Consider the following 12,589-nt stretch of genomic DNA (forward strand, 5'->3'; position numbering starts at 1 on the left):
TCCTACTCCAGGTTTCCATAACAACTGATCACAGGTTTTGGCAGTTTGCAGGTCCTTAAATATTCAGTCATATGACGTGCATCAGCCAATATAAGTTCACATTTAATTTACCAGGTTTTCATAACACAGCCATAAATAGACTGTACCTATACTGGATTGCCATACTGGGTGTTAGCATTCTTATAAATTGAAACGTTTTTAAACTACTCATGCCTCCAAAAAGGAAAACTCCAGTTGGATGCAAGACTCCTGCAGCAAAACGCATGGCTGCTGCTCGAGCTAATGAAAACACTCAGCAGACCCAAGCCCCTAAGACAAAATGTTGCGCGACACATGTCATCATGTAGCCTTAGCCTTAAAGGAGCAGGGTGCTGTGGAGGTCACTGTTAAGGAGGCAGGGGCCACTATTAAAGGGGCAGCTGCTGTGGAGGTCACTGTTGAGGTCACTGTTAAGGGGGCAGGCCGCTGTGGAGGTCACTGTTAAAGGGACGGGGTGCTGTATAATTCTCTCTGTTAAGGGGGTGAGCCCCTGAGGAGGTCAATGTCAAGGGAGTGGGGTGCTGTGAAACTCACTGTTAAACGGGCGGGCTGCTGTGACGGTCAAAGTTAAAGGGATGGGTTGCTGTGGAGGTCCCATTTTAAGGAGGTAGGGCACTGTGGGGTCAGTGTTAAGAGCCGGGGTGATGTAGAGGTCACTATTATGGCGGATACTAATCGATAGCTTTTAACGACACACACAGACATAAAATAAAATAGATGAAATATACCTGTGTGAAGCAGGGTCCTTCTGCTAATATATATATATATCTGTATATGATAAAAAATTGGACTGCACTCCAGACGGTTCCTTGTAGTAAAACGAGTGAAGTTTATTCACACATGTGATGGCAGCAAAAAAGCGACGTTTCGGCTCAACATGAGCCTTTCTCAAGCATTGATACAAGTGTTACAGACCAACATATATAGGTGAACCAATCAAATCATTAGACATATTCACATAATTGATACTTAGTACAAAACTGTGTATAAATTCATATATAAGTTAAAAAGGGACATATCCCAGTGATCATGGATAAAGTGACTCGTGCTATCAGAAAAACAAATATATAATATGGCTGGCTATTGCATATAAATACATTTAAGTCCATAAGTATGGCCAGCTATTCTTAATATTTTCACTAGATTTGTTAATCCATTGATTGTGCACATGTGTTACGGGGTACAATGATGAGCTTCTACCTGGCGGAATGATGTAGCCCACATATGCCATCGTGTTGCTGAGCGTGTCTCGCAGGAGTCATTGCGCATGTCTGGATCGCATACTTGTCATCACTAGGCGTCTTAGCAACTCCAGCTGATTTCAGTGCCGTCCATTCCTTGTTACGTAGCGGACGCACATTGATGACTCGTATCAACTCACGCTGGCTATCCATAGAAAGAGGAGCGCATGCGTGCTCGCATGTTTGAGACTATGTCTCCATCTTTATAAAGGGAATTTGGCCAGTATATGTTCTCTTTACTGAATTAAAGTTCCTACATTTATTATCAAGTCACAGTGGATGGTTTCCACTCAATTCAGCCACGGGGATCGTTCCCACTTTTCCAAGTCGGAAAACTATCCCCTACATTGAGACCCAGTGCTGTGAGCACGTCAGTGCCCCCAGCATCATGGGTCGCATACAAGCTGCAACTCGTGACCAAGAGGGTTCTCCTCAAAACTATATATTATAGGCAGTCAAAATAGCCAATCCATATATTACCATGCCTTGTATGCGATCGGGACATGAAAAATATTCTCCGAGAGAAGAGCACAAACAATTATATCATCAAATGGAAAAAATATATAAATATATATACACTGCGGGACATTGTGGGCTCCTCATCCACCATCAAGGCTCATCATTGCTCTTCCATTTCTTTCCCCGGAATCCCAGTGGATCTGTAACAATACACAAAATTAGTGATAATAGTGATACTCAAAAAAGCCATTAACTTTGTTTTACTGATTTTTGTTAATTTTTTAATCTTTTTCATTTTTTATATATATTTTTTTATCAATGAACTTATCTTCAGTAAGAGAATACTCGACACAATCTAAACAGCAGCATATCTTAGGCAAACTTATTTCTTCACAGCCCACCTCCATGTCTATAATCAATATTTAAACCGTTAGGTTGTAGAGTATTGAGAGTTTGGATCCAGAATGATTCTTTCTTTTTAAGTAATAATATGCGATCACCCCCCCCTACGAGGCATTTGTATCTGATCAATGATCCAGCATCTTAAGTCTTTTTCACTATGTTGTTTAAGTGAAAAATGCTTTGGTACTGGAAGATCCATCCTGCCCTTTCTAATAGTAAACCTGTGATTATTGAGCCTAGTCTTCAAATCAGTTGATGTTTCCCCTACATACAATAGATGACAAGGACAAGAGAGGACATACACCACAAAAGTAGAGTCACAGGATAAATGGAATTTGATGGGATATACTATACCAGTATTAGGATGTGTGAAAGACCTGGATCTCTTGATAAACTGACAGTTGACACAATGTAGGCACGGAAAACATCCCGTGCCCGATGGTGCCAATGTGGTCTGTCTGGTGGTAGTTTTTGGTCCCACGTCAGCTCTGACGAGTTGGTCCCTAATATTTTTACACCTTCTGTATGCACAAAGGGGAGGTATCTTAAACTCTGGTACAATTGTTTTGCAGCCACTTAATATGGGCCAATGTCGTTTCAAGATTTTATTCACATCATTACTCAGCTCGGAGTAAGTAGACACAAATGTGACTCTCATATCACTCTTTTTATCTTTATTTTTATTATTGCCTTTTAACAACGAATCCCTGTCCATGGCTAAAGCTTTATCTTTCTGTATTTGCAATAATTTGCTAGGGTATCCCCTTGCCTTAAATTTAGAAATCATTTCTTCCACTGTTTTATCAAGGGCAGTCTCATCGGTGACTATTCTCCTTGCCCTCAAAAACTGAGAATATGGCAGGTGTTTTATCATGCTGCGAGGGTGACAGCTCTCGTATCTCAGTGTAGTGTTCCTGTCAGTGGGTTTTACAAATAATTGCGTGCTTAAAGCTCCATTGGACCAAATGACATTAGTGTCCAAGAATTGGACAGAAACATCCGAGTGAGTAATAGTAAATTGGAGTTCCTTATTTACACTATTCAAGTAACAGTGAAAGTCTTCTAGTTGTTGTTTTGTTCCAGTCCAGATGAGGAAGACGTCGTCTATGTATCTCCACCACCCCTTGATGTATTGGGCATGGTGGGAGCCATAGACGAAGTCTTCCTCAAACCGGCGCATGTAAATATTCGCGTACGTCGGGGCCACGTTAGACCCCATCGCCACGCCTCTTTTTTGGACATAATAGGTGTCTTGAAAAAGAAAATAATTGTACTCAAGAACGATGGTAAGTAATACAATGATAAACTCGCAAGCCTCAGGTGTCAATGTAGACATATCTAACATACTTTGTACAGCACTGATCCCTTTTTGATGCTCAATTGAAGTATATAAGGATACTACGTCGAAGGAAACCAATATGACGGGATCAGTTTCCATCAGGTTGGTCTCCCCCAGTTTAATCAAAAAATCAGATGTATCCCTGATATATGATTGCCCCCCAGTTGAAAAATCACGCAGTACTTTGTCCAAAAAAATTGCAACATGCCCAAATACTGAGTCGGTCCCTGAAACTATGGGACGCCCAGGTGGATCAACCAAAGTTTTATGGACTTTGGGCAGTATATAGATCACTGGAGTGATAGGATGAGGGACAATCAGATATTCAGAGAGTTTTTGGTCTATAACACCTGCAATTAAAGCATCAGAAACACATTGTTCTATCAACCGTACAATTTGAAATTTAGGATCATGAGGTATCATGTTGTATACCTTTGAATCATCTAACTGCCTTAAAATTTCCTGGATGTATTTGGCAGTATCCATTACTACCACCGAACCACCTTTGTCGGCAGGTTTTATGGTTAACTCTTTGTCATTTTTCAATTCTGTTAATGCGTAAGCCTCCGCCGCAGTGAGATTTGGGTATCTAAAGCCATCAGAACGCGGAAGCGCCCTCAGCAACCCAATCTCCTTTTTAACGGCCGAGGCATACGCCTCAACAGCCGGCTCATTTATTACTGGAACAAATGAACTCGGATTGAATAAATTAAACATGTTACTTGAGAACTCACTCTGTCTGTCCGTCTGGTCCCCACTGGTTCCTTGGAACCATACCTTGAGTTTCAAGGAACGAAAGAAATTATTTAAATCAGACTCAAGGTCAAGCCAATTTACCTGTGAATTGGGACAGAAGGATAGGCCTTTAGACAAAACGGTTGATTGTGCAGGGGTTAAAACTTTAGAAGATAAATTTATAACAGCTATTTCTTCGGTTTGGAGTATTGAGTCCGTGTTTTTACACTGCGGTTTTTTTTGACCTCGTCGATATCGGCGACCGCCTCTTCTGGTACGGTTCTTTTTGCTACATTTGTGTCCACTTTGTTCCCTAAAAAAGACTCTGTCTCTCCTCTGTGTGGCTGAGTATTTTTCCTTGACTTTTTATTATATTCTCTGGCATTGTTATATACCAGATTGCCAGGTTGCCAATTGTAGATATCTCCCTTTTTGTAGTCTTCAGAATCACGGGCCCATTTGATTCTTTTGCCGTCTTCCAAATCGGCCTGTAGTTGTTGTAATTGTAATTGTAACACCTCCTTGAATTGCGTATAGTCCTCCTCAGACATAAGTGTGTGTAGTCGTTGCTCTGTCTGCAACAGTTCCACTGTCAATGCGGTTACTTCTTCTTGCAAAAATTCAATATTTAGTAATATGAAGTCCATTGAGTATTTATTAGACAGAGCTTCAAACCGTTTGCAAAAAGGATCATTGTTGGCAAATAAATTGGGCCGTAGATGGGATCGCATCCCTCTGGGGATCTTTTGTTCTTTGAAATAATGTCCTAAAGTAGTCATGTGCAATTTCAGAGATAGAATACGTCTGGATAAATTTTCATACCTCCGTTTCAATTCTTTTGGGGACGGAGTAGTGAGGAAAGCCGAATCTCCCTCGATGCCGCTGATGATGCGTTCCGTATCCTCCTGCGTGAAGACGCAGCCTCCATGTGAATCAAAATGTGCCATTGGTGGTTTGGCAAAAAAGGGAACCGACAAAAAAGCCAAAAAGAGAAAAGCAGTAGAAAGTATCGGTGTGCTAAGCCAATATCACAATGATATGCAGAAAAAAATAACTGACAGCACCACCTTTGAAGCGATAGCTAGTGGGTGCAAAGTCCAAGTACGGCAACTGGATCTTACCCCTTTCAATATGATAAAAAATTGGACTGCACTCCAGACGGTTCCTTGTAGTAAAACGAGTGAAGTTTATTCACACATGTGATGGCAGCAAAAAAGCGACGTTTCGGCTCAACATGAGCCTTTCTCAAGCATTGATACAAGTGTTACAGACCAACATATATAGGTGAACCAATCAAATCATTAGACATATTCACATAATTGATACTTAGTACAAAACTGTGTATAAATTCATATATAAGTTAAAAAGGGACATATCCCAGTGATCATGGATAAAGTGACTCGTGCTATCAGAAAAACAAATATATAATATGGCTGGCTATTGCATATAAATACATTTAAGTCCATAAGTATGGCCAGCTATTCTTAATATTTTCACTAGATTTGTTAATCCATTGATGACAAGTATGCGATCCAGACATGCGCAATGACTCCTGCGAGACACGCTCAGCAACACGATGGCATATGTGGGCTACATCATTCCGCCAGGTAGAAGCTCATCATTGTACCCCGTAACACATGTGCACAATCAATGGATTAACAAATCTAGTGAAAATATTAAGAATAGCTGGCCATACTTATGGACTTTATGTATTTATATGCAATAGCCAGCCATATTATATATTTGTTTTTCTGATAGCACGAGTCACTTTATCCATGATCACTGGGATATGTCCCTTTTTAACTTATATATGAATTTATACACAGTTTTGTACTAAGTATCAATTATGTGAATATGTCTAATGATTTGATTGGTTCACCTATATATGTTGGTCTGTAACACTTGTATCAATGCTTGAGAAAGGCTCATGTTGAGCCGAAACGTCGCTTTTTTGCTGCCATCACATGTGTGAATAAACTTCACTCGTTTTACTACAAGGAACCGTCTGGAGTGCAGTCCAATTTTTTATCATATTGAAAGGGGTAAGATCCAGTTGCCGTACTTGGACTTTGCACCCACTAGCTATCGCTTCAAAGGTGGTGCTGTCAGTTATTTTTTTCTGCATATCATTGTGATATTGGCTTAGCACACCGATACTTTCTACTGCTTTTCTCTTTTTGGCTTTTTTGTCGGTTCCCTTTTTTGCCAAACCACCAATGGCACATTTTGATTCACATGGAGGCTGCGTCTTCACGCAGGAGGATACGGAACGCATCATCAGCGGCATCGAGGGAGATTCGGCTTTCCTCACTACTCCGTCCCCAAAAGAATTGAAACGGAGGTATGAAAATTTATCCAGACGTATTCTATCTCTGAAATTGCACATGACTACTTTAGGACATTATTTCAAAGAACAAAAGATCCCCAGAGGGATGCGATCCCATCTACGGCCCAATTTATTTGCCAACAATGATCCTTTTTGCAAACGGTTTGAAGCTCTGTCTAATAAATACTCAATGGACTTCATATTACTAAATATTGAATTTTTGCAAGAAGAAGTAACCGCATTGACAGTGGAACTGTTGCAGACAGAGCAACGACTACACACACTTATGTCTGAGGAGGACTATACGCAATTCAAGGAGGTGTTACAATTACAATTACAACAACTACAGGCCGATTTGGAAGACGGCAAAAGAATCAAATGGGCCCGTGATTCTGAAGACTACAAAAAGGGAGATATCTACAATTGGCAACCTGGCAATCTGGTATATAACAATGCCAGAGAATATAATAAAAAGTCAAGGAAAAATACTCAGCCACACAGAGGAGAGACAGAGTCTTTTTTAGGGAACAAAGTGGACACAAATGTAGCAAAAAGAACCGTACCAGAAGAGGCGGTCGCCGATATCGACGAGGTAAAAAAAAACCGCAGTGTAAAAACACGGACTCAATACTCCAAACCGAAGAAATAGCTGTTATAAATTTATCTTCTAAAGTTTTAACCCCTGCACAATCAACCGTTTTGTCTAAAGGCCTATCCTTCTGTCCCAATTCACAGGTAAATTGGCTTGACCTTGAGTCTGATTTAAATAATTTCTTTCGTTCCTTGAAACTCAAGGTATGGTTCCAAGGAACCAGTGGGGACCAGACGGACAGACAGAGTGAGTTCTCAAGTAACATGTTTAATTTATTCAATCCGAGTTCATTTGTTCCAGTAATAAATGAGCCGGCTGTTGAGGCGTATGCCTCGGCCGTTAAAAAGGAGATTGGGTTGCTGAGGGCGCTTCCGCGTTCTGATGGCTTTAGATACCCAAATCTCACTGCGGCGGAGGCTTACGCATTAACAGAATTGAAAAATGACAAAGAGTTAACCATAAAACCTGCCGACAAAGGTGGTTCGGTGGTAGTAATGGATACTGCCAAATACATCCAGGAAATTTTAAGGCAGTTAGATGATTCAAAGGTATACAACATGATACCTCATGATCCTAAATTTCAAATTGTACGGTTGATAGAACAATGTGTTTCTGATGCTTTAATTGCAGGTGTTATAGACCAAAAACTCTCTGAATATCTGATTGTCCCTCATCCTATCACTCCAGTGATCTATATACTGCCCAAAGTCCATAAAACTTTGGTTGATCCACCTGGGCGTCCCATAGTTTCAGGGACCGACTCAGTATTTGGGCATGTTGCAATTTTTTTGGACAAAGTACTGCGTGATTTTTCAACTGGGGGGCAATCATATATCAGGGATACATCTGATTTTTTGATTAAACTGGGGGAGACCAACCTGATGGAAACTGATCCCGTCATATTGGTTTCCTTCGACGTAGTATCCTTATATACTTCAATTGAGCATCAAAAAGGGATCAGTGCTGTACAAAGTATGTTAGATATGTCTACATTGACACCTGAGGCTTGCGAGTTTATCATTGTATTACTTACCATCGTTCTTGAGTACAATTATTTTCTTTTTCAAGACACCTATTATGTCCAAAAAAGAGGCGTGGCGATGGGGTCTAACGTGGCCCCGACGTACGCGAATATTTACATGCGCCGGTTTGAGGAAGACTTCGTCTATGGCTCCCACCATGCCCAATACATCAAGGGGTGGTGGAGATACATAGACGACGTCTTCCTCATCTGGACTGGAACAAAACAACAACTAGAAGACTTTCACTGTTACTTGAATAGTGTAAATAAGGAACTCCAATTTACTATTACTCACTCGGATGTTTCTGTCCAATTCTTGGACACTAATGTCATTTGGTCCAATGGAGCTTTAAGCAAGCAATTATTTGTAAAACCCACTGACAGGAACACTACACTGAGATACGAGAGCTGTCACCCTCGCAGCATGATAAAACACCTGCCATATTCTCAGTTTTTGAGGGCAAGGAGAATAGTCACCGATGAGACTGCCCTTGATAAAACAGTGGAAGAAATGATTTCTAAATTTAAGGCAAGGGGATACCCTAGCAAATTATTGCAAATACAGAAAGATAAAGCTTTAGCCATGGACAGGGATTCGTTGTTAAAAGGCAATAATAAAAATAAAGATAAAAAGAGTGATATGAGAGTCACATTTGTGTCTACTTACTCCGAGCTGAGTAATGATGTGAATAAAATCTTGAAACGACATTGGCCCATATTAAGTGGCTGCAAAACAATTGTACCAGAGTTTAAGATACCTCCCCTTTGTGCATACAGAAGGTGTAAAAATATTAGGGACCAACTCGTCAGAGCTGACGTGGGACCAAAAACTACCACCAGACAGACCACATTGGCACCATCGGGCACGGGATGTTTTCCGTGCCTACATTGTGTCAACTGTCAGTTTATCAAGAGATCCAGGTCTTTCACACATCCTAATACTGGTATAGTATATCCCATCAAATTCCATTTATCCTGTGACTCTACTTTTGTGGTGTATGTCCTCTCTTGTCCTTGTCATCTATTGTATGTAGGGGAAACATCAACTGATTTGAAGACTAGGCTCAATAATCACAGGTTTACTATTAGAAAGGGCAGGATGGATCTTCCAGTACCAAAGCATTTTTCACTTAAACAACATAGTGAAAAAGACTTAAGATGCTGGATCATTGATCAGATACAAATGCCTCGTAGGGGGGGGTGATCGCATATTATTACTTAAAAAGAAAGAATCATTCTGGATCCAAACTCTCAATACTCTACAACCTAACGGTTTAAATATTGATTATAGACATGGAGGTGGGCTGTGAAGAAATAAGTTTGCCTAAGATATGCTGCTGTTTAGATTGTGTCGAGTATTCTCTTACTGAAGATAAGTTCATTGATAAAAAAATATATATAAAAAATGAAAAAGATTAAAAAATTAACAAAAATCAGTAAAACAAAGTTAATGGCTTTTTTGAGTATCACTATTATCACTAATTTTGTGTATTGTTACAGATCCACTGGGATTCCGGGGAAAGAAATGGAAGAGCAATGATGAGCCTTGATGGTGGATGAGGAGCCCACAATGTCCCGCAGTGTATATATATTTATATATTTTTTCCATTTGATGATATAATTGTTTGTGCTCTTCTCTCGGAGAATATTTTTCATGTCCCGATCGCATACAAGGCATGGTAATATATGGATTGGATATTTTGACTGCCTATAATATATAGTTTTGAGGAGAACCCTCTTGGTCACGAGTTGCAGCTTGTATGCGACCCATGATGCTGGGGGCACTGACGTGCTCACAGCACTGGGTCTCAATGTAGGGGATAGTTTTCCGACTTGGAAAAGTGGGAACGATCCCCGTGGCTGAATTGAGTGGAAACCATCCACTGTGACTTGATAATAAATGTAGGAACTTTAATTCAGTAAAGAGAACATATACTGGCCAAATTCCCTTTATAAAGATGGAGACATAGTCTCAAACATGCGAGCACGCATGCGCTCCTCTTTCTATGGATAGCCAGCGTGAGTTGATACGAGTCATCAATGTGCGTCTGCTACGTAACAAGGAATGGACGGCACTGAAATCAGCTGGAGTTGCTAAGACGCCTAGTGATGACAAGTATGCGATCCAGACATGCGCAATGACTCCTGAGAGACACGCTCAGCAACACGATGGCATATGTGGGCTACATCATTCCGCCAGGTAGAAGCTCATCATTGTACCCCGTAACACATGTGCACAATCAATGGATTAACAAATCTAGTGAAAATATTAAGAATAGCTGGCCATACTTATGGACTTAAATGTATTTATATGCAATAGCCAGCCATATTATATATTTGTTTTTCTGATAGCACGAGTCACTTTATCCATGATCACTGGGATATGTCCCTTTTTAACTTATATATGAATTTATACACAGTTTTGTACTAAGTATCAATTATGTGAATATGTCTAATGATTTGATTGGTTCACCTATATATGTTGGTCTGTAACACTTGTATCAATGCTTGAGAAAGGCTCATGTTGAGCCGAAACGTCGCTTTTTTGCTGCCATCACATGTGTGAATAAACTTCACTCGTTTTACTACAAGGAACCGTCTGGAGTGCAGTCCAATTTTTTATCATATTGAAAGGGGTAAGATCCAGTTGCCGTACTTGGACTTTGCACCCACTAGCTATCGCTTCAAAGGTGGTGCTGTCAGTTATTTTTTTCTGTATATATCTGTATATATATATATATATATATATATATATATATATTATATATGTACACTGACCAAAAATATAAACGCAACACTTTTGGTTTAGCTCCCATTTTGCATTTTAGCTCCCATTTTTTCTCAAAGATCTGAAACCTTTTCTACATACACAAAAGACCCATTGCTCTCAAATATTGTTCTCAAATCTGTCTAAATCTGTGTTAGTGAGCACTTGTCCTTTGCCGAGATAATCCATCCCATCTCACAGGTGCGGCATATCAAGGTGCTGATTGGACAGCATGGATATTGCACAGGTGTGCCTTAGACTTCCCACAATAAAAGACCACTCTGAAATGTGCAGTTTGATCACACAGCACAATGCCACAGATGTTGAAACATTTGAGGGAGTGTGAAATTGGCATGCTGACTGCAGGAATGTCTACCAGAGCTGCTGCTCGTGCAATGAATTTTCATTTCTCTACCATAACCCGTCTCCAAAGGCGTTTCAGAGAATTTGACAGTACATTGTCACAACCAGACAGCTGAGAAGCTCTGACAGAAGCCTTTCAGAACCTCCTCCTTGAGTTTTCTTTGTTTTTGGTTTTCAGTTCCTCATCTCGTTAGCCTCTCTCAGCTGTCATGTAGTTGGACTGATTGCATCCCTTTAAATTCCTCCCCATAATGCATTAGTGTGCGGTTTATACAGCTTCCTGGAGTGTCTGTGCATGCTGATCCTATCAGTCTTCTACAAGTTAAGTGTTGTACATTCATTTGTGATTTTCTGTTTGCTGGATCCCAGGTGACCCTGACTCCCTCCGTGTCTAGTGTAGGGAGCCGGTGGTCGTGTCCCTTCACTATTGTAGGGTGTTCAGGTGTTATATAGTCGAGGTACGAGGATATGCCATCATCCACCATTGGGATTATCGCATAGGCTGAGCAGTAAAGGATAGAGCCAGGTCTGATGCAGGGGTCTACCTTTTTGTTCCTTAGTTTTGGATCCAGTGAGTCATATATTCATTTTGCATTGTCTTGTTTCCTGTACACCTTCCGTGACATACATCCAACCACAGACCACGTGTAACCACACCAGCCCAGTACCTCCACATCCAGCATGTTCACCTCCATAATCGTCTGAGACCAGCCACCCAGACAGCTGCAGCAACAATCGGTTTGCATAACCAAAGAATTTCTGCACAAACTGTCAGAAACCATCTCAGGGAAGCTCATCTGCATGCTCCTCGTCCTCATCGGGGTCTGAACCTGACTGCAGTTCGTCGCTGTAACCGTCTTGAGTGGGCAAATGCACACATTTGATGGCATCTGCCACATTGGAGAGTCCCAGTTTTCACTGTTCAGGGCAGATGGCAGACAGCGTGTGTGGCATTGTGTGGGTGAGCGGTTTGCTGACGTCAACGTTGTGGATCGAGTGGCCCATGGTGGCGGTGGGGTTATGGTATGGGAGGCTGAAAACATCCCAGTTCTTGCATGGCCAGCATACCCACCGGACATGTCATCCATTGAACATGTTTGGGATGCTCTGGATTGGCGTATACGACAGTGTGTTCCAGTTCCTGCCAATATTCTGCAACTTCGCACAGCTATTAAAGAGGAGTGGCGCAACATTCCACAGGCCACAATCAACAACCTGATCAACTCTATGCAACAGAGATGTCTTGCACTGCGTGAGGCAAATGGTGGCCACACCAGATTTTCTGTCCCCCCCCCAGTAAGGCAA

General features: G+C 41.0%; 1 protein-coding gene across 1 annotated transcript in view; it reads right to left on the reverse strand.

Moving 5' to 3' along the window:
* The window catches only part of LOC122931571 (tetraspanin-18-like), a 100,664-nt gene that overhangs the window by 36,225 nt on the left and 51,850 nt on the right, over nt 1-12,589 (reverse strand). The gene's annotated exons all lie outside the window — the stretch shown is intronic.

Source organism: Bufo gargarizans, chromosome 3 (genome assembly GCF_014858855.1).
Source record: "Bufo gargarizans isolate SCDJY-AF-19 chromosome 3, ASM1485885v1, whole genome shotgun sequence".
Taxonomy (NCBI): Eukaryota; Metazoa; Chordata; class Amphibia; order Anura; family Bufonidae; genus Bufo; species Bufo gargarizans.